The 23,950-nt window shown below is 45.3% G+C and overlaps 1 long non-coding RNA gene across 2 annotated transcripts in view; it reads left to right on the plus strand.

Moving 5' to 3' along the window:
• Positions 1 to 23,950, plus strand: part of LOC133509090 (uncharacterized) — a 73,704-nt gene that overhangs the window by 38,327 nt on the left and 11,427 nt on the right. Inside the window, exons 2-3 of one of the 2 annotated variants that reach the window (XR_009797223.1) lie at positions 12,243 to 12,315; positions 12,399 to 12,550. This is a non-coding gene — a long non-coding RNA (uncharacterized LOC133509090). Of the gene's footprint in view, positions 1 to 12,242; positions 12,316 to 12,398; positions 14,268 to 23,950 lie in introns of those variants that run through there. The other variant, XR_009797222.1, reaches the window with a different exon arrangement.

A 23,950-nucleotide genomic window follows, 5' to 3' on the forward strand; every position in this document is an offset into this window, starting at 1 on the left:
TGCTACGCTAGTGATTCATCCAGTACAATGAGCAAAATGTACATATGAGATGTGTTGAAGATTCAGCACGGTATCTTAAAGTCAGCGTTGTGGAGCCACGCGAGGTTGCAGCGATCCTCGCCGTCGAGCACGTTTCTCACATTCAGAAGGGTGGACACGTCGCGCTCCAACGCCGCGAGCAGGTTTTTTCCGTCGAGACGGCGCTCTCGTACATTATACACGTGCTCAGCTGGCGTTAGAATGCCAACGGAGGAGTGAGGTGGACTAACAAGTAGTCAGGTCCATTATGGCACCACTATGCCAGTCTCTCGCGCTCTCCTCAGATGTGTGTCACTATCCAAATGGCGAGAAGTCTTCAAGAAAAAAACAAAAAATTATAAATTATCCGCTCGTGAGTGCGCCCACCGAGGGTTAAATGTTGCGGTAATTGCGGTCTTCTCCGGCGAAAGGCGCTGATTGCGGCTGACAAAGGTGACGCCTCGACCTCCGCGGGATGTTCAACACGTGTCGAGAAGACGGGAGACGGCGCCTCTTCGGGGAGACTTGTTGACGAATCTGCATAATCACAAAAGACGCTAATTAAAGAGGAAGGCGTACTTTTATTGGACGCTGTCAGGGAAGGCTGACCCCACCGAGACGCACATCCTCCGCAAGGACCTCAAGGGCTAATGCTAATATTCATCGGATTTAATCACATTCCTCAAAGTTTGGAGTGACATCACAAAAACCTTGCGTTTCGACAGGGGTGTGTAGACATTCACATCCACTTTCTATGTTTTCGTACAATACTACCAAACTCTTCCTTCTGCTGTCGTACTACAAGTGTTGCTACCATTACCGCCACAGTTGTGGAAATAAGTACAGGATAATAATTTCTCCAGCTCAAGTGTTGGTCTCGGTTCGTATTCATTTTTAAGGACCGACGCGGGGATTAAAAAGTTCACTTTTCTCCGAGCGCAGTTTCTATACACGTTCGTGTTGACTTCTACGGGTGCGCTGTCAAGGGTGCAGTATAATGCCGAATGCGGAGCGCCGACAACCCTTTCGACACTTGGCGTGACCCCGTGAGGCTGCCGTCTGGAAAGCAAAACGCTTGCCTGTCTGCATACATTTAAAAATATTGACGTCTGCACCACATCAAAGGAATTCACAAATGTCACGTGTACAATGTGGTAAATAATACAAATCTCACTTACAGTTGACATTAATTATAGCACTGCGACTTTCTGCAGCATCGCTTTGCTCACAAGTACCATTAGTGTACCGCTATGACAACCAATACTAATCCTGTCACTATAATCATGGCTATTACTAAGACTCCTACTACCACTATATTAATGTAATAATAATGTAATAATAATGTTACAACTGTTCTTCTTACCACTTACTACTACTTCTACCGCCAGGGACAGAGCTAAGTGGGGGCCAGGGCCCCACTGGTTTCTCCACTATTGTGTTTCAAGGCAGGAAAGTTCAATCTCCTCCCTGCATACTTCTACAACTTCCTTCTACTACCACGACAACCACTACTACATTGATGATTTATCTTAGTACTACCACCCTTCTTGATTATTGATGGGGAAAAAGTGTAATCACGGGTTTGATTTAAAGTTAAGTCTAACAAAGATGTTTAAATCCTGTAGTTGGACAGATTGTCAGAAGAATTTCAGGTGGCAATAGGACTGCATCAGGGATCCACCTTGAGCCCCTTCCTGTTTGGGGTAGTAATTGACAGGTTGACAGATGAGGCTAGACTGGATCCCCCACACTGGAAAAAAGACGAATGAAGATTAGCTGAAGTAAAACAGAATATATGTGGTTGAATGAGAGGGGCGGAGGAGGAGGAGGAGTGAAGCGAAAGGGAGAAGAGATGGCGAGGGTGGATGACTTCAAATACTTGGTCAACAATACAGAGCAATGGTGAGTGTGGTAAGGAAGTGAAGAAATGGGTCCAAATAGGGTGGAACAGTTGGCGGAAGGTGTCTGGTGTTCTATGTGACAGAAGAGTCTCCGCTAGGGTGAAGGGCAAAGTCTATAAAACAGCGGTGAAGTCGGCCATGATGTACGGATTAGAGACGGTGGCACTGAAGAAACAGCAGGAAGCAGAACTGGAGGTGGCCGAAATGAAGATGTTGAGGTTCTCGTTCGGAGTGAGCAGGTTGGATAGGATTAGAAATGAGCTCATTAGAGGGACAGCCAACATTGGATCCTTTGGAGACAAGGTTCGAGAGAACAGACTTCGATGGTTTGGACATGTCCAGAGACGAGAGAGTGAGTATGTTGGTAGAAGGGTGCTGAGGACGGACCTGCCAGGCAAACGAGCGAGAGGAAGACCGAAGAAAAGGTTGATGGATCTGGTGAGGGAGGACATGAAGACTGTGGGTGTTCAAGAGAAAGATGCACAAGATAGGCTAAGATGGAAAAAGATGACGCGCTGTGGCGACCCCTAATCAGGACAACCCGAAAGGAAAAGAAGTTGGACCAAGTAATGTATTAGACCAGGGGTCAGGAACCTATGGCTCGCGAGCCATATCTGGCTCTTATGGTGGTTGCACATGGTTCGCGGAGCCCTCATAACGACATACTGTTCATTAGATTTCTGTCGTGCAGAGAAGGTTTGCCCTAGTGGGGTTGCCGTAGTTTTTGCGTAGTAGTCGAGGTCCAGAGGCGCAGAAGGGTCTAACCGTAAACCTGATCGTGTCGGGACATCCAATTATGGAAGTTAGTGTTTTAAATATTGCATGGCTCTTTTGAAATTACGCTTTAAAATATTTGGCATTTATGGCTCTCTCAGTCGAAACGGTTCCTGACCCCTGATTTAGATCAATGATGTATATTTTTCCCGTGTGGCGCTAACTGAGCAGGTGATGGACACTCGCTTTTGCTGATGTGCATAGGAGCCGAGGTAGGGAAGTATATGATACCTCGACTTGCTTTGGACTATTTCACTGCGAGGTGAAGTGTATCTTCTCCCTCTCCCTCTTCGCTTTCCTGTGCTGACCCCCCCCCCCTTTCCTCCGCTCCCAAGGCCTTTGGCAAGTGTGTGATCACAACACTGCGCCCCGAAACCTTTGACCAAAGTCCTCCTCGGCAGACTCCACCTGGCTGCTCGCAACCACAAACACTAGCACAGATTGTACAGTCTTCTCATGCACACCACTTTGGGAGAAAATGCAGCAGTGCCCTCTGTAGGGGCACAGAGGAATTGCGCTACACGGCGGCTGGAATATGTCAGTATGTGGGTTGTTTGTGGATTGGACACGCGAGAGGACAGGAGCCGCTTGAGGTGATTTGTGAGCAGCTCCGGGGCGCCGGGGAAGTGTTGACGGGGCGTCGCGGGGTTTGCTCAACGGTTTCTGGCTAACAAGGTTGACGTCGGAAATGGCTGAACCGTACGAAAAGGGATTGCAGTTTGATGTACGCGTGTTTGTGTGTGTGTGTGTTTTTGTTTGTCATTAAATCAGTCAGCTGGTTGATTGATTGGTCGGCCAGGTTCCTTTTGTTTGTCATTTGGTGGCTCAATTAGCCGTGGCTCAGACCACAAGACACATTTGCTGCTCAACGGTTGCACTGTCAGGCTACTGAAAGAAAATTTTGTATTTTGATAACACCACATCCTGTTTTTTACACTCATTGGGCTTTATCTATTTAACTTAAATGTGAACAGATCCACTCGTTACCTTGGCAAATGTATTATAATAAGAAAATGTGGGGGACGGGGGGTTGTTGTTCGTCACCGGTGCTCAGGACAGAAAAAGAATTTGTCTCGGGTTTGCTTGAGGTATGTTCGCGTACTTTTAAAATGATACGGTCTGCAACCAGGCAACAAATCGTTGCGTAACTTAGCAGGCTAGTGCTAGCGCTTTGGTTGTGTGTAAACATGCTGCCGTTCTGTTGAACACGCGATATGGTTAGGTTTCCAATGACGTCGCCACGGTCCTTAGACCAATCGGATGAATTAGCGATAGGAAAAAAAACTTCCTGCTTCACCTGTCACCTGTGTTGTCTGACCTCTTTGACACACAAGATGGCGTAATCGGAACCCTATCCATTGACTAGAACGGCGAATGACAACCTTTTTGGAGCCAAGGCACATATTGTACAATTGAAAAATCTTACAGCACACCTACAAAGAAAAATGTCACAAAAAGTTAATACATATGTGAATTCCTGTATTTATGTATCTGTAATTGCTGTATGTACTTACTGCCATCTAATAGAAGGCCACTTCTCTGTCACTCTGCCTCTCTGGCATACCTAGATGAACAAAGATACATTATTTTAAATATCAGAATATGGATAGATTGATATATTTTTTGAACAATTAAGTACGCAAATATATAAATGAACAGCTCATTTAAATAGCCTCATTGTTCCGTCGGTGATCAGTTATCAATTATTTAAAACTTGCTGGTCGGTGATCGGCCCCAGAAATCCTGGTCGTGTAAAGCCTTGTTTTTTACTTGGACGTTCCATTAGTCTATCAGGTAGCTAGTTTTCCTGTTAGTTGATCAACTAATTATTTCAGATTATTGATCAGTTAATTAGTTTGTCAGTTGTAAATTCAGTAAGCATTCCAGTCAGTGTGATAGTTGTTTGAGTCGATGAGTTAATTTGTTGGGCGGGTTATCAGTCAGTCAGTTGATTGGTCATCTGGGCAATTAATCGGTTGGTCAGCCAGTAAACTCCATAGTTGCAGTAGAGCCTCGGTCGTCGACCACAATCCGCTCTAGAAGGCGGTTCGAAGACCGAATCCACCGCCGCGTGAGTTATGTTGATCACGAGAGGCTGGATGCTTGAGAAGTAGATCTTGGGGTAAAAAAGTCTGGGCAACCCCTGTCCTGTACAGTAGAGCCTCTGTTCTGGACCACAATCCGTTCTAGAAGGTGGTTCGAAAACCGAATCAACCGCCGTGCGAGTTATGTTTTTTCCGGGGGTTCGTTCAAATTGACAATAACAAAGCGCGTCGTGGTTGGGTCAACTGGTGAGGCCGCGTGCGTTCTGTTATTTCCAGGTTTTTTCGATGGGGTCGGAATTCACAACAAAGCGTGTCGTGGTTCAGCTGATCTGGCAGAGCGCGTTCTGTTATTTCCGGGTTTTGTCGGGGGTGTTCGGGTACCGATTTTCACTCAAACAGAAGCAGAAAAATCAGGAAATTTTCATTCGAAAACCGATTTGTTCGAGAATGGGGACGTTCGAGAACCGAGGCTGTACTGTTGTTTGTTTGTCAGTTATTTGATTGGTTGGTCAGTCAAATTGTCCCAATCCGTGAGTAGTTTAGTTTCAGGTAGTTGATCTGGCAGTTCATCAATTGTTCAAACATTTGGTCAGTTAATTAGTTCGTGTTTTTGCAAATTGATCAGTTAAACAGTCAGTCAGTTGAATTTGTGGTCAGACACTTAGCGAGTTGCTTTTTTTGCTTGACGGTTGGGTCCTCAACGATTCATTTTTCAGTTGACGATGAATGACGCATCCATCTTGACGACAGTATCCACATTTAATGACCGAAGCTGTACGCAACAAAACATTTACGTCATCTCGATGAGCTAAATAAAGAAAATCCGATCAAGTCGCATCACGTCCGTGGCCCAAAAAAAATGCTCCGAGCCGCTCTGAAGTCACGACGTTCGTGATTTATTTTGGAGGGGAATACTTATCACATTTACAAGCGCTGGCGATGATGGAAATGTTTTTTTTTTTTTTTTACCGTGTGTGTGGCTGAGCAAACGACAGGGCAGCGACAGAAAAAAAAAAACATCTGTCTCCTCCAAGCACCGGACTCATCTGCTATTTAGATGAGTCCAGTCGCCGGCACAAGCGCATCTCATTCATCTTCAGATGTGATTCGAAGCCGGGAGGGGGGATAAATAATAAATTAATCAGCTGCTTTCGTGCTCCGGTACCGCACGGGGCCGGCAGACAGGAAGTAGATTTGTCACAGTTTACCTCGTGTACTCCTGTCGGACGCACGGGTGAGACAAGTTTTTATTTCCCGGGGCGAGCGGGACGGTGTATTCGGAAACGACGGAGATGCTAAAAGGGGAAAAGAGTGAATTGAAGAGAGAGCAGAGAAAATGGGGGGCGGGCGGCTTGACGACTTGAACCGCTGACTTTATTTGACGTGTTGAACAAGAGAAGAGAAAAAAAGCATTTTGGATGCTTGATTGGATTCTATTTTCAGCTATTTTATTAGATCTTATTTTGACTCTGCCGTACTACACTAGCATTTGTATTGCGTTATATTGTCACTGAGACTGGGTTCAACTCCAACCTCAGTAGCAACTTATGGGTAACTGTCTCCCTTATATGGGCAAGGAAGTATGGACTGTAGACGAATCCTTATCGTGTCTGGAAACCAGCATTTAAAACCCTAAATCTGTTTTTCAAATCTAATTTGGAACACTAACATTTGCTTGGAAAACGAAGATTGGTTGGAAACCTTAATTGTCTGGTTTGAAATCCTGTTTTGAAACAGTTGCCATAGCTTGAAAGCCAAATTTGAAAACCTTCTCCCTGTTTTAAAACCGTAACCCTGTCTCGAAACTCAAATTTGAAATCACAGCTTTATCTTGAAACCAAAATTCAAAAACCTTAACCCTGGCTTGAGACACAAATGTAGGACTACCGGTAATGTGTTTTTCTTTCGGCTTGTCCTTTCGGAGTCGCCACAGCGTGTCATCTTTTTCCATCTAAGCCTATCTCGTGCATCTTCCTCTCTAACACCCACAAGTCTTCATGTCCTCCCTTCACCACATCCATCAACCATTTCTTTGGTCTCCCTCTCCCCTCTCTTCCCTGGTAGCTCCATCCTTACCATCCTCCTACCAATTTCCTCACTCTCTCGCCTCTGAACATGTCCAAACCATCGAAGTCTGCTCTCTCGAACCTTGTCTCCAAAACAACCAACTTTGGCTGTCCCTCTGATGAGCTCATTTCTAATCATATCCAAGCGAGAACCTCAACATCTTCATTTCTGGTTCCTCAAGTTCTGCTTCCTGTTGTCTCTTCAGAGCCACCGTCTCTAATCCGTACATCATGGCCGGCCTCACCGCTGTTTTATAGACTTTGCCCTTCATCCTAGCGGAGACTCTTCTGTCACATAGAACACCAGACACCTTCCGCCAACGGTTCCACCCCGCTTGGACCCATTTCTTCACTTCCTCACCACACTCTCCATTGCTCTGGATTGTTGACGCCAAGTATTTGAAGTCATCCACCCTCGCCATCTTTTCTCCCTGGAGCTTCACTCTTCCTCCTCCGCCCCTCTCATTCACGCACGTATATTCTGTTTTACTTCAGCTAATCTTCATTCCTCTTCTTTCCAGTGCGTACCTCCATCTTTCTAATTGTTCCTCCGCCTGCTCCCTGTAACCCTAACCCTAATGCCAATTGAGGCTTTGAAACTCTCACTTGGTCGAACTCCAGGTTTGAAGTTGAAATGGTCTTGAAACCTATCCATAAAACCTTAACTTTTACTTAAAGTGCTAATTTAAGATGTAAATTTTAGCTGGAAAAAAATTTAACTTTGATTTTTGTTCGAAACTCTGACTTTTAAACTTTAAACCTGTCTTGAAGCCGTAATCCCGCTTTGCAACCCTGGCGCATTTCTGTCTCGAAATTTAACAAAACCAAAATCTAATTTAAACAACTAACAGTTTCTTGAAAACCCGAATTTTCAACCTACTGAGTTTCTTTATTTGTATTCTTTTTGCAGGTTTTGAATGTGATGTGGTGCTTTTAAATTGAATTGCTCGAGTATTAAAGGGTCTTTGGAAGGCTTTTATTTGATTTAGTGAATTCTGCACAGACCTTGTGACATATGAAAAGCGTTTTGGGGGGGCTTTATGATTTATGACCTCCACATCCCTCACCATTAGTAGCATTAAGCTTTAGCAGTCTCCTCTGTCATCAATAATCCTCCCGTAAACACATCAGCGACGTCTTCTGGGCAGCGTGGCTGCGCCGTGTAGCTACTGTCGTGAATAATCAGCCTTCCTCATTCAGTCAACAGTGGCGCCGATTGTCATTCTGCAAGCGTAGCGGGTCATAAAACGCTATTAGCCCCGACATCCTCATTTGTATGCCCAGCAACTCCTGGAGAGATTCCCAAAACAGCATCCGGAGGAAGCGCGTGGGCATCTGTCACCCACGTGCGAACTGATGGAAATACATATTTCGACGCCGTGGTAATCAATTGCGGTGGACTAATATGAATAATCGGCTGCTTAACACGAACAAAAGCTTGGACCCGAAACTTTAAACTTGGCTTGAAACCTGCATATCAAACCTTTGATTCTGCTGGAGATCCAAATTTGAAGCCTCGACGTTTGCTATTGCTAAGATTAAGCGACAACTAATTGATCATCGGGTGAATCGATCAGAATATTTGATGATTAATTGAATAAAGCAACTTATCGTTTTGTTGCATCAAAATACATTACATTTTTCACAAAAGGGATAGAAATTTAAGAAAAAACATCAGGTCGGTGTCCGGAATTGCTGTCCCTTCACATCAAAGAAGGGGAGAAAACTCAGTTCCAAACCTTCTTAACCATTGCTTGAGAAAATAACTCCGGCTTCAAACTCAAGACCTTGTCTTGAAACGTTAATTTGAAACTCTGTTCCTGGCTTTGACATCGTATTCCGTACCCCCCCCCCCCCCAACCGGGTTATTGAAACCCACACCCGGCCGGCCGGCGACACGTGTCGTTCGAGTTATTATTAATAAACCCAATCACCAGCGGAGCCGACTGTCATTCCGCAAGCGTGGCGGCGGGTCTTAAAACGGTTATTAGCCCGACCTCCTCATCTCTATGCTCAACGCCGAGCGGAAAGATTCCCAAAAGAGCATCGCGGGGGAGCGCGTGGGCATCTGTCACCTCACGTGACAATGGACGCAAATCCTCTTTTCACCTCCCGCGTTCCGCCGCCGTATTAACCGAACGGGGCGTACGGGAAGCGGCGGACATGCAGAAAGTAAGATAATCAGCTGCTTAGCATAACATCGAAACAATTTTTTTGTTTTTGTTTCCTGCATCTCCCCCGCGGAGGCTGTGTGACCTCAGAAGTTGAGCGTCATCAACGAGGTGTCTGTCTGCATCCCTTTGGAGTATTTGCTCGTATCGGATGTGACAGCAAGGAAACAAACAACAGCCCCCCGGGAGAAAGTTGGCGTACGTGCGGTCCTGCTGTGCCCATGCGTAGACACGCACATGCGCTCCTTTGGCACGCTGGGTGCCCCAAAAAAAAAAAAAAAAAAAAAAACATCACCAACTTCCTCTGGACTAAATAAGAGCTGTCAGCGGAGTTGCTTATCCGTAATACAATTTCTCATCTCGCCATCTGGCGTTCGTTTGAAACGCTAATCACGGCTCGAAACATCCCATTTGTCCGTCTGGCTTTCGCTTGTGAACCTTGACCTTTGCTTCCAAAGCTGAATCTGAAATCGCAGTTGAAAGCTGAACTCGAACGCCTCGTTTCCAAACCTTAACTCGGGCTCACGAGCCTCGTTCGAAAGCCAAAATTTCAAACCTAACATCGCTTTTAAGACCAAATTCCAATCCCAATCTTTACTTTAAACCCTGATGTAAAACTCTAATCTTAAAACCCTAACTTGGAACCCAAAACCTGATCTTAAAACCCTTATTTGCAATTGTCACCTCATTTAAAACTCGTTTTATTTGATCCCCTAAGATTTGCTTGAAATGTTAGTTTGAACCCTAAATTGCAATCCTTAACCCAGGGTTTGAAAATCCAAAATTTTTCTTCGAACCCCAACTCAGATTTAAAAGACCAATTTTAACTCGAACCATTTCTGATCCCTTAATTTCAAACCCTAATCTTTTCTTAAAAAACCCCAATTTTAAACCGGAATCAAGGTGCAGAAACTTTTAAACGTTTAAAACCATAATCCAGTCTCAACCTTAATTTAAAACCCTAATTTATGCTTAAAACCCTGACCTGAGCCCAAAATTTCGATACCAACTTTGGCTTCAAGGCCTATTTTGAAACCCTAACATTTGCCCGAAATCCTAATTTCAAAGTTTCACTTGAAACCTAACCCTGTCGTGAAAATGTAATGGAAAACCCTAATTGCAGTTAAAAACCTTAACGCTTGCTTGAAACCCTTAGTGTGACCTGGAACCCTCACCTTTTATCTTGAAACCGAAATTTAAACCGAGCCTTTATTTAAACACCAAAGCTTGAAACTTGGAAATGCAAACATTTCGTCAGATCCTTAATTTCAAATCGTAAATAACCCAGATTTAATACCCTAATTTGAAACCCCAATCTTAATTTGAAGCCATAACCGCTGCTTGCCACCGTAATTTAAAACGAAACCTTCCCCCTTACTAAAGCTCTTTAGCACTTTCATTCTCAAAAATCGCGTCGCCGGACTCCTGCTCCCACTCGGCACCCGGATGAACCCTCACTCGGCGAACCTGCCCACCTACCGGCGCCCCTCCAGCCTCGCCTCCTCCCCCCCGGGTCATGTTGCTCTTTGATGTACCGCCGCTTCGCCTTTTGATACACAGGCCTCGCCGCTCTTTGATAATCCTACACTCTGTCTTCCTCGCCTCCTGTTCCCCCTCGGTCCTGGTCCGCCCGCAGAGGCTCGCTGATTGCTTTGTTTATCAGCGTGGCCCCAGTGTCGGTGTACGAATTGTCTTGACCGCTTGGTCACAGCGGGTGGTGTTCGGGGCCCACCCAAAGACGAGCGAGAATTGAAACACGAGCGTGACGTGGCAAAAAGCAAATGAGCTACCGCCGATGAGCAGCCTTGCGCTAAAAATGGCCCAACCTCCGTTTGAGCTCATAAGTTTACATAAACTCGGATGATTTGTTAGATGTGGACCATTCTTCAAAGGAAATGGAAATGGCACCATCATTAAACTAAACGCAGCAATAAATAAAATAATGAGACGGATTTTATTCTTCATAAATTGCCGGAGGATGTACACCTAATAACGTCATTGTACCTTAGTCATACAGTAGCTTTGTACAAAGTGTTGTTTTGTTTGTTTTCTGTTAGTATTTGTCATGAAAATATGGACTGACCATCAACCCTACCCTAAACCCTAAACTATAAACCTTAAAATTGTAATCCTAACATTACCCAAGCTATGCTAACCCAAGCTTTACCATAACATTAGCCGAACCTTCATGCTAAACCTAACAGTACCCTAAACTAACCCCAAACTCTTAAGATAACCCTAAACCCCAACAAATTCCAACAAACATTAACTTTGACCAAAATTTTTGCGGGAAATCTTCTTATTTTCCTTTCGGCTTGTCCCGTTAGGGGTCGCCACAGCGTGTCATCTTTTTCCATCTCAGCCTATCACATGCATCTTCCTCTCTCACACCCACTCTCATGTCCTCCATCACAACATCCGTCAACCTTTTCTTTGGTCTTCATCTCACTCTTTTGCCTGGGGGCTGCATCCTCAGCACCCTTCTACCAATATACTCACTCCAAACTATCCAACTTTGGCTGTCCCTCTAATGAGCTCATTTCTAATCCTATCCAACCTGCTCACTCCTAGAGAGAACTTCAACATCTTCATTTCTGCCATCTCCAGTTCTGCTTCCTGTTGTTTCTTCAGTGCCCTCTAATCCGTACATCATGGCCGGCCTCACCACTGTTTTATGAACTTTGCCCTTCATCCTCGCGGAGACTCTTCTGTCACATAGAACACCAGACACCTTCCGCCAACTGTTCCACCCCGCTTGGACCCGTTTCTTCACTTCCTTACCACACTCACCATTGCTCTGGATTGTTGACCCCAAGTATTTGAAGGTTTTGCGGGAAATACGCTCCTGAAGTCACCAAATAAATCAGACTCCACAATTACGCGAATGGAGACCTGCCTTAAATGTAAGCTGAGGTTTGTAGATTGCTGTACATGTATTTTGATGATGCCCTAAAAGGATGACCTACAAGTGACCCGATTGCCAAGTTTTCCGATGTCACTCAGCTGATTGGAAAAGTGAAATATTCCTCACAAAAGAGCTTGAAGCTCTTTAACACCACTACCAGTTGAATCTTACTGTGAAGTAAACCTAAATTAGAAAAACAACGCTTTACCTTTTATGAACATGCAAGTAGCTAAATGCTAACACCCAAAGGTGAACTCCAAATAATATTTACAGTTTTCATCATCATCATCTACAAAATAAGCTATATTAATATCACTGCGGCTAACCAAGCATTCATGATTGTCTTTTGTTTGTTTTTACAGTTTAACCACATGGATGTGTTTTACCACATCCTGGAGGCCAAGGTACACACACCAGAAGAAGCTACACAATGAAGTAATCACGATACACAAATCATGTAATTCTTTACATTTTTTTTTTATTATTACAGCCTATTACTACTCTGTTTCTTTCTAAAGGGTTAAACTGACGAGTGCAGACAAAAGCAGCAAATGGCCGACAATAACCTGCGGCTATCGAGTCAGCGATTAGAGCGGGAGGGGAACGTCTCCGTCAGTTCGGTCCTGCCTTGAGATAAAGAAACTGTACGTCCAAGTGAATCCGAGCGGAGGTGAGCCGAGCTCAGGCCCCCCGATAAGATCCTGCTACTGCAGTTCAGCGATTTGGGCTCACAAAAGCTTGAAGGAACCGAATAGGACATCACGACTGTACAAAACTGGCCAATTTGTTGTCTACGGTAACAAGTGTTGACGCAAGGATATCCTGAATATGAATACAAATACCTAATATTTACACTAATCCTATGAACGTAAGCCCAAAATTAACATGACCCCAACCCTAAACTATTTTTCTCGTCCACTGAGTAGTCGGTGTCGTCACCAGCAGTTATTTGCCACCAGGAATACAAAAAAAAAAATAAAAAACAAACTCAAAACAATTTCCACTAAACTTTGGGCCAGTTAAACTCTCCGAAAACAAGCGTTTTTCTCTCTTTCCACGCAGCCTCCAAACGAGACCGAGCGGCATGATGAAACAGCCTGTAAAACTTTGAGACGGTCGCCTGGTTTTTGCGGCGTATTTACTGCAGTCAATTCCCACCCCGCCGCGCTGAGACTAGCCCACGGTTAGACAAAGTCGCCGAAGACCACCAATTAGCAGCCGCGCCTGCCCCCACGATGCTCCGCAGCCTGCCTCTGAACCCAACAACCTTCACTCACGGCGCTGTATGAAAATATTGTACATACACTCGGTCGCAGCGGTGGCCAAAAGTACTCGCGTTGTACTTAAGTAGAAGTACAGGCCAACACACAAACACAACACTGCTGACATTTCATAAATCCACCGTATTTTTTTCCATGCACCAGATGCCATTATACCACAGGTGTCAAAGTTAAGGCCAGGGGGCTGGATCTGGCCCGCCACACGATTTCATGTGGCCCGCGAAGGTCAAATTATGTACATCAACTTGCGTGGTTTTTGTGATAATCTGTCACAAAATTTCAAATGGTCATATCATAAGTGATAAAGTTGAGATATTGCAAGCGTTTTTGTGTTACCAAACATGAACGACAGTTGGAAAAATCCATTACTGATTCCAAAATTAGTTCATAAATTTCATGTGTAAATTTGATGAGGCGAAAAGATTTTCATAGGTTCACAGTCATAACAGCCTTCTCGGGGAATCGTAACTACAATGCGGCCTGCGACAAAAATGAGTTTGACACCCCTGCGTTATACAGATTTTTTTTTTTTTTTTTTTTTTTTTTTTTTTGGGGGGGGGTCAAAACTTGCAAATATGATCATCGTATTGTGGCAGTTTGGCAAAGTAAAAATTTCTTCAACAAAAGTCCATCAAACTTTTATGGACACACCCAGTTCAATGTTACTATAAAACATTGTGTATTCAAAATATCTACACAAATTCAAAGTCCACCATTTTAATGTCAACGCGTAATGAGGAAACGCCATAGACCAGCTAACAAAAGGCATCTATGTGGCCATGAATATGTGAACAGATAGATTATAGACAGAGTATATTACAAAACTCACTGGCATTTGTTCTTTCTCACCTGCACTTTATATTACTGCTTATTACATAATATGGCTGTTATCACTTTAATTTATTGCATTAAAAAAAAACCTCAAACACTTTTGGTTTTATTTTTTGTAGGGTGGGCTTTCTAATAACTGTAGCAAATGACTGGTGGAATCACAATCAAATCGTTACTCCTTTTACTATTTTGAAATTGACATGCCATTGTTCACAAATAAAATCCAATTTGATGATTTGAAATGATCTATGAATCTCCGATTTTTGTCACCACATCAGAGAAGACGACTGCATTCCGGGTGTCACGCTTCAGTTAGCGAAACGATCCTTTTTGGTTTAAAATGGCTTACTTTAAAGGTCAAGTGTCATCCCTATAAACATTCTAAAATAGATATTGTAATGAAAAATACATAATACCGTAATTTCTCGAGTATAATGCGCACCCCCAAAGTTGACCTAAAAAACATCAGGAAAAACCCTTCTACCAATGTACAATGCGCACCACCAATTTGCTGCTGTCCATATGCTCAAAATGTTAGGAATGATCTGTATTTATATTTGTTAGGTTTGTGTTTGTATTGTTTTTCAAAAACTGTTTGTACGACAATCATTAATAATAATAATCATTGTGCATGTAGTGATGTACGAGTAATATATAACTCTGGACAGGCCACGGGACACGCTGTAATTGTCAGAAGAGAATGCCCGAGCCGTCCGACGCGCACATAGACAAATTTAGCACCCCTGTCATACGTACGCGGATGTTTTGTTACGTTATGAGAGACGGATTACGTGGTCCGCCCCAAACTATTATATTTTTTTAGTACTTGGATACACACTGACCCGTCCTCTTGAACCCACGAAACTCTCGTCCTTTGCACCCGTGCAATCAATTTTTCACGACGAACAGAGTCTTTTTGAAAAGTATGAAGAATTAATCCATCCTCTCGGGTGTTCGAGCAATATCTAGCAATACAACGAGCTAGCATTTTGGCTAACACGAAGGAACAACGAGCTACCTTCCAGCAGGAAAATTTAGTATAAACTAATATAGACGAGACCGCTTGGATGCGCTACTGCCCTGTACGTCACTTCCTGCTTCTTCTCGAAAACAAATCCCTCGAGAGGATTGTCATGGTTAAGGATCCCTCACCACATTGTGGCCGCGGTCCGTTTAGCGCTAGCGGTAGTTAGCGGTAGATAGCTAGCTCTCCTGAATCATCTGTGGCGCCGCTTTGGATAAAATGGAAATGTTAACGAGTATATGGTCCATTGGTTTACAACCTTGGTCACGCAACAAAAAAACCTGTGAAGTGCGCTGCGCTGATGAGTTATCGAATGTAAGAAGAAAGGAGCAAGAAGCCGGAAAAATAAATGCTCAAGTACATTTCCATTAATTTCCCACCACTGCTCCCAGCACTGCGTGAAAATGCACAAATATGTGACAACTTGAAGCGCAATAGACACTGCGAGCAAAGGGGCGGCTAAATGGGCGCTGCTCATTGTCTGTATGATGAACCATTTTCCAGCCCAATTGGGCCTGTGCAGCCATCAGCAGACGTTCCAGTTCCCGGCCAGGTAATGGTTAGCTGTCCTCCTTAGCGATACCGGCCGTCATTCAACCGACCGCGCACGCGGGAGCGGCGGCGGCGGCAGAGTTTGCAATTACTCGCGTGGCTAATGGCCGCCCGTACCCGCCGGCTCCATCAGTCACTCCGTTTACAGCGACATCACACACAGACCCTCCAGACTGGATGGGAACTCTGACCCGCACACCCACGCGGACCTGGCCTTCGGCTAATGGCTGCCACCGCCGCCTGCGTGCACCCTCATGTGGACGCGGCGCATTCGCGACGACTGTCTGTTTAAAGATAGCCGCACACACACTCTTCGGTCCTTATGGACCGCGGTGCTGATGTTTCATGTCCGCACACTTGCAAAGTAGGACTGTTGTTGGAAGTGTGTGCACTAAAAAAGCTTACTCTAACCTTTGGATGACATAGAGTGAAGAAAATAAGTATTTGAACACCCTGCTATGTTGCAAGTTCTCCCACTTAGAAATCATGGAGGGGTCTGAAATTTTCATCGTAGGTGCATGTCCACTGTGAGGGAGATCATCTAAAAAGAAAAATCCACAAATCACAATGTATGATATGATGTATGAACGATTTGTGATACAGCTGGAAATAAGTATTTGAACACCTGTCTATCCGCTAGAATTCTGACTCTCAAAGACCTGTTAGTCCGCCTTTAAACCACACCATGTTTTATCCTGAATCAGATGCACCTGCGTGAGGTCGTTAGCTGCATGACGACACCTCTCCGCCCCATACAATCAGTAAGACTCAAACTTGTAACATGGCCAAGACCAAAGAGCTGTCCAAAGACACCGGAGACAAAATTGTGCAATACGGCTGGAAAGGGCTACGGAGAAATTGCCAAGCAGCTTGGTGAAAAAAGGTCCACTGTTGGAGCAATCGTTAGAAAATGTATGAAGCTAAACACGACGGTCAATCTCAATCGGAGTGGAGCCCCATGCAAGTTATCACCTCGTGGGGTCTCAATGATCCTTAGAAAGGTGGGGAATCAGCCCAGGACTACACCACAGGACTTGGTCAATGACTTGAAAAGAGCTGGGACCACCGTTTCCAAGGTGACTGTTGGTAATACACTAAGACGTCATGGTTTGAAGGTTCCCCTGCTTAAACCAGCACATGTCAAGGCCCGTCTTAAGTTTGCAATGACCGTTTGGATGATTCAGAGGAGTAATGGGAGAAGGTTTTGTGGTCAGATGAGACCAAAATGGAACTTTTTGGTCATAATTCCCCTCAGCGTGTTAGGAGGTGTCATGTTCCTGCCGGTTCAGCCCTGGCTGGGCGGGTCCCAGCAAACCAGCGCTGATTAGGAGGTGCACACGTGCGCCTCATCCTGGCTGATCAACTCCAGTATTTATCGGACCAGTTGTATCGGACCCAGGGGACAACTGGTCTTGGCCAGATCGTCGCAACTCATGCCCCGTTCCTGCACTCCTGTACACTTGATTGTCAACCCTGCTGTACCGACCTCCGTCTGTCCTCCGACTGACCCCGTAAGCTTGATGTCTTTGATACTCCTGCCTTCTTTGATCGATCTTCCGTGTACCGAGCCCTGCCTCCCCGCAGACTTGCTCTCTACGCCCGACGTCCTGATTCCTGCTGCCCCACTTGACTGTCTGCCTGATCCACGACTTTGGACCGAATAAACACTTTTCCCGAACTACCTTTGCGTCTCCAGAGTCCTGCATTTGGGTCCTCCCTCCGTACCGTCGAGACAGGAGGAAGACGAATGATGAGTTCCAACCCAAGAACACCATCCCTACTGTGAAGCAAGGGGGTGGTCGCATCATGCTTTGGGGGTGTTTTTCTGCACATGGGACAGGACGACTGCACTGTATTAAGGAGAGGATGACCACGGCCATGTCTTGTGAGATTTTGGGGAACAACCTCTTTCCCTCAGTCAGAGAATTGAAGATGGGTCGTGGCCGGGTCTTTCAACATGACAATGACCCGAAGCACATAGCCAGGAAAATTAAGGCGTGGCTCCGTAAGAAGCATATCAAGGTTCTGGTCAGTCTCCAGACCTAAACCCAATAGAAAATCTTTGGAGGGAGCTGAAAGTCAGTGTTTCTCAGCCAGAGCCCAGAAATCTCTCTGATCGAGAGAAGATATGTGTGGGGGAGTGGGCCAGAATCCCTCTTGCAGTGTGTGCAATCCTGGTGAACAACTACAGGAAACGTTTGACCTGTGTAATTGCAAACTAACCCTACTGTACCAAATATTAACATTGGTTTTCTCAGGTGTTCAAATACTTATTTGCAGCTGTATCATACATTGTGATTTCTGGATTTTTCTTTTTAGATGATCTCTCTCACAGTGGTCATGCACCTACGATGAAAATTTCAGACCCCTCCGCGATTTCTAAGTGGGAGAACTTGCAATATAGCAGGGCGTTCAAATACATATTTTCTTCACTGTATCTCCTGTAAAGCGAACAGGCCAAGTGGCTTGTTACTGTAATCGAGAGAACGTCGCCAGACTTTCACTGTTTCTCGTGGGTCCAATGGCCTGAACCTTGTCAGTCCTGTGATTGACAGTCAATCCCACTCCTCTGTCTCTCGTTCTCTCGCTCTCTCCACCGAATCAACTGGGATTAGCCCGCTGCCCCGCCGCGAGCCCGTCTGGAATAAACCGGACTGATGTGGGCGGCGGCAGACCGAAGAGGACACCTAGGCCCCCTTGGTCTCGTGTAATTTAAAACCGCGACGAGCGGACGGGCGGTGCCGCCGCCGGCGTCCGGCATGCTAATAATAGCTAGTCAAGATGCCGGGGCCCGGGGAATGCCATCATGTCATGCATTATGGATGTATGCAAATAGAAGGAAATGGATTACATGAAAGGGCACCTGTGGTTCCGAGCTTTAAGGTACGCGTGGCAGGGGAAATGAACCCGATGTCGGCGTTATTAAAGCAGAACAATCCTTCAGATTGTTCTCGCGGTCTCCAAAAAAAAAAAAAAATGTGGGTGACAACACCGAAAAGCGCAGCAGTCTTGGCATAACAATTTTTTTCCATAACCAGGAATTGAAACGTTTTGAGTTTCAAGCCTAGGTTGGCGTTTCAAGAAGTGTTGTAAGAAGTCTCGTCCCCATTCCGAGATCTATTTCTGTTGTCTATGTTGTTGTTTAGCGGTCAGCGAAGCTAGCAAGTTTTTTTTTGTGTGTGTGTGTGTGTGTGTGTGGTGAAGTTGAACGTCTCCTGAGGAGAACAAAACAAAGCTGAAACCCTTCTCGATTGTGTTCTTACTTCAAACTAACGCTGCACTTTGTTTTATGGAGGACAAGTCCGCCTTTTCAGCTGTGCTCAAGCCTGGAGGGGGGGGGGGGGTGAAGGTGATCTGTGTAGCTGCCTCCTCTTCATCCTACTGTAACGATGCTTCCAGTCCCTCCTGGAGGAGCGCCGAGGCGGACGAAAGGTGCCGGCTCGCTTTGGGGTGGACTCCGGCTCTCCAGCGGTCACGCCTGAGATTTCAAGAGACGGCTACGCACACGTGTGGGGTGGAACAGCAACCAGGCACGAGGGAGCTTGTTGGTCGCACGGACCCCAATGACAGACTTCATGCTCGGATTGTAGATTTTTAACGTGTTTTGGGACCCAAGAGAGGTCAGAAATTTCGCCCCACACATCGGATTTTCAAAACAAAATGACTTTTTTTTTTTTTTTGCCCCAAACCCCAAATTTTATATACCAAACATCTTTCATTTTCCAAATGTTGCTTTTTCCATCCATTTTCTTTGCCGCTTATCCTCACGAAGGGGGTGGGGTGTGGAGGACTACTGGGGCAGCTTTCAGGGATCGATCGGAATTTCACTACGATGAAACTTCCACACATTTTCTTTTTCCGCTTACCCTCACAAGGGTCGCGGGAATGCTGGAGCCTATCCCAGGTGTCAACGGGCAAGGGGCGGGGTACACCCTGAACTGGTCGCCAGCCAATCGCAGGTCACATCGAGACAAACAGTCGCACTCACAATCACACCAAGGGGCAATTTAGAATGTCCAATTAATGTTGCATGTTTTTGGGATGTGGAAGGAAACCGGAGTGCCCACTCGGAGAAAAGCCACGCAGGCACGGTGACAACATGGAAACTCCACATAGGCGGGGCCGGGATCGAACCTGGGTTCTCAGAACTATGAGGCCAATGCTTTACCAGCTGCTCCACCGTGGCGCCCGCTTTTTTCCAATCAAATGTATTTTTCTGTGGTTTTTTTTTTTTTTTTTCAAACTTTACGAACCAAATAGTACAATATTTATAGCAAACATTACGCTTTTATACCAAATGTCACTTTTTTCCCCCAAATCAAGTCACATTTTATTTACCGAATGTCACACGTTGTACAAAAGTATTTGTATGGGGGGGGGTCAATTAACACACCAAACTATCAAAATTTTCATATCAAACATGACACTTTTTTAAAGTTTCACTTTTCATACCAAATGTCCAAATTTTCCTCAACAAATTTTTGGAATAATCATTATTACCTTTTTTGTGGAGAAACACTTCTAGTTTTTGCAGCAAACATCACAATTCACATATGAAATATCGTTTTCATAGCATATCAATTCAACATTCTCACATCAAAAATAACTATTTGTGTACCGAATTTGACCTTTTCAGACCAAAGTCAAAACATTTCATTTGAAAGGTCACAAATATTTATTAGACATGAGACCCGCATCCCTTTTTTTTTTTTTTTTTTTTTTTTTTTTAAACTAAATTCCATAGTTCATGTTCCAAATGTCAGACCATCACAGTTTTTGGGGAGCGCGCCGAAGATTATGGTACAGTATTTGAATTGTACGATTATTTTTAGGGCGTCACTGTAGTGCAGCTGGTGAAGCATTGGCCTCACAGTTCTAAGGACCCGGGTTCAATTCCGGCTCCGCCTGTGTGGAGTTTGATGTTCTCCCCGTGCCTGCGTGGGTTTCCTCGGGGTACTCCGGTTTCCTCCCACATCCCAAAAACATGCAACGTTAATTGGACACTCTAAATTGCCCCAAGGTGTGACTGTGAGTACGGCTGCGATTGGCGACCAGTTCAGGGTGTACCCCGCCTCCTGCCCGTTGACAGCTGGGATCGGCTCCGGCACTCCCCGCGACCTTCGAGAGGATAAGCGGCAAAGAAAATGGATGGATGGATAAGAAGCCAGCAAACAGACGGCTAATCTCTTAATTTCACAACGAACATGAATTAAACTTCTTGTCAGTTATGTATTTCATTGGGAAGACAATGAGTAATTGATAAGGAGATTGGCTGTGGGACTGTAAAAACAAAGTAATTCCACGTGAGGTGCGCGCGTGGATGCGGGCGGAAAATGCAGGGGATCGAATTTGCAGTGCAGTACGGCCAGCAAAGCCCGTTTGAACCACCGTGGCGTTCTCATCACCCGCCTCTCAATCGGCCGGGGCGGCGGTCTGCCCCCCCCCCCCCCCCCCCCGGAGGAAACGCCTCCCCTGCGTTGGCCCGAACGCGGTCGGCTGACCCAAATGCGAACGGCCAATATTCGGTTGGCAGACTAATGCGAGGACAGACATTTAGTGGAGAGCGTTAAAAAACCGCGGAGCAAACAGAACAAACTCGACCCGGGACATGCTTCATCCAAGGCTTGAATTTTTTGAATTTAGCAGCGATTCGACTTAACATGCTTGAAATTTTGCTTCTTTGTTTGTGGGCCACATTTACCCCAATTAGATCTCGAGTGGTCTTCACCACAATATTTGTGGCTTAAAAGTCCATTCATAAGTTATTTTATATTTCGTTTTGTTAAAAGTCGCTTTGGAAGGGGTGGGTCTTATTATTTTTTACCATTTTGTCACAAGCTTTTTGAAATTTCCATCCATCCATTGTCTTACCCGCTTATCCTCACGAGGGTCACGGGAGTCATCAGGCAGGAGGCTGGGTACACCCTGAACTGGTCGCCAGCCCAATCGCAGGGCACATCGAGAAAACCCGCACCAAGGGGCAATTTTGAGTGTCCAATTCATGTTGCATGTTTTTTTTTGGGGGGGGGGGTGTGGGAGGAAACCGGAGTGCCCGGAGAAAACCCACGCAGGCACGGAGGAGAACATGCAAACTCCATACAGGCGGGTCCGGGATCGAACCCGGGTCCTTAGAACTGCGCTTTACCAACTGATCCACCTAGGCTTTCCTGTGACCTCTGTGAGGATAAGCGGCTTGGGTCATTGATAGATGGGATGTTCTCCGTCCTCACTGGACCCCCTGATGGGCCGGTTCTGGCCCGCGGGCCATATGTCTGACACCACCGGTTTCCACGCCTGCACTTGCGGCAACACCTTGCCTTGCGTCGTTATCGCCGCAGAAATCAAAGCGCGATTTAATGCGTTCCTTCCTTCCTTTCCTCTAGCAATGTTGTTTTTGTTTCAAGCCGCTGACTTCGACTACATCAGCCCGAGATCCTCAGGAGTCCCGAAGCATCTCCTCACCATTTTTTTTTTTTTTGGGGGGGGGGGGGGACACGAGTTTTCCTACCGAGTGACTTTATCTCGGTCAAAGACAATCCCTTTGGCCCGCAAGGTGCCGCGTCTCCTGATAGACTTTCATGTATCGCGGTAATGAAATAGGGACCAGACATCTCCTTTTAAATAATTGTGTCATTGCAAATTTCCCAGAGGCTGCAAATGCAGGCAGGTGTGTGCGCGAGCGTGGTATAGTTTGAGGGGACGAGCTGAGATTGCTATCGCCGTGATGGATTGCGAAGTGGAGCTGGAGTCTGCGGCCGGCTAAAGAGTGGTCCGCTAATGTATTCCCTCTGGAGACTGACTCTGTGGCAGCTCCGCTTTTGCATGGAATCGGGGGCGAAGGCCGTCTTTGTGTACTTGCCCGTGCGGGTCGAGTGCGTAGCGGCATACAATCGAATACATTTTTGGGGGGGACATTAATGTGCTCATTACTGTGAGTAGTGTTGTCGTACGAGGGTAATGCGTCGCTCTACGTTTGGTACAAAATATGTGATAATGGGTACGCTATGTGTGACTATGAGATGTTTGAAAGATCAAGTGTGATGTTCAACCCGCCCGCCCTAAAAAAATCCTGTTTGGTCTGAAAATTGTGAAAATCGAAAAATTTGCAATGTTCCATAGGAAATGTGACTGATACGTGTTTGGCACAAAACCTATAAGTGTTTCTTCACAAAAAAAGGAAATGATTGATCCAAAAATGTGTTTAGGAAAATTTGGACATTTGGTATGAAAGTGAAACTTAAGAAAAGTGTCATATGAGATCGGAAAATTTTGATAGTTTGGTGTGTTAAGTGATTTCCCCCCTCAATACAAATAATTTTGTACAACGTGTGACATTCGGTAAATAAAAGGTGACTTGATTTGGGGGGGGAAAAAGTGACATTTGGTATAAATGTGTAATGTTTGCTATAAATAGTGTGACGTTCGTGTAGTAAAGTTGGACGTTTGCTATAAATATTGTGCCATTTGGGCCGTAAAGTTTGATGTTCCATAGTTACAAAAAAAAAAAGTGTGATTGGGGGGGGAAAAAAATGGGCACCACGGTGGTGCAGCTGGTGAAGCGTTAGCACAGTTCTGAGGTCCCGGGTTCAATCCCGGACCCGCCTGTCTGGAGTTTGCATGTTCTCCCCGTACCTGCGGGGATTTTCTCGGGGCACTCCGATTTCCTCCCACATCCCAAAATCATGCAACATTAATTGGGCACTCTAAATTGCCCATAGGTGTTGTCTGACTCGATGTGCCCTGCGATTGGCTGGCGACCAGTTTAGGGTGTACTGTTGGCAGCTGGGATAGGCTTCAGCGCCCCCCGCAACCCTTGTGAGGATAAGCGGTGAAGAAAATGGATGGTAAGTAAATTTGTGCCACCATGGTTTGAATTTGCAATGCCACAGAAAACAGGATTTGAATTTGAAATGTAAAGTGATCACATATTCAATAGTTGTATTTCAGCGTAACTTTTCAATGTTAACAATTCAACTGGCTACAATTTGCTATCGGAAATTCACCGTCTGTGCCACCAGGCAGGGTTACTTCAGGTCAGAACCGAGCAGCCAGCCAATCCAGTTGCGCTTTCTTAGTATGTGACGTCACGTGACTAAGGAACCAGAACTGCGATTGGCTGGATGTCGGTTCTGACAGGGAGTAACCTGCCTGGTGGCACAGACGGTGAATTTTAGACAGCGAATTGTAGCCGGTTGAATTTCAGACAGCGAAATTGTAGCAACTATTGAAAATGTGATGACTTTACATCTCAAATTCAAATCCTGGTGGCACATATTTACTTCCATATGCGCATGGGAAAAAAAATAATAATTGGAATGTCATGGAAAAGTTACTATATTTCCATAATTCCATTCAAACAGTTAAGACTACCATAGATTATGGA

Source organism: Syngnathoides biaculeatus, chromosome 11, assembly GCF_019802595.1.
Source record: "Syngnathoides biaculeatus isolate LvHL_M chromosome 11, ASM1980259v1, whole genome shotgun sequence".
NCBI classification, from domain to species: Eukaryota; Metazoa; Chordata; class Actinopteri; order Syngnathiformes; family Syngnathidae; genus Syngnathoides; species Syngnathoides biaculeatus.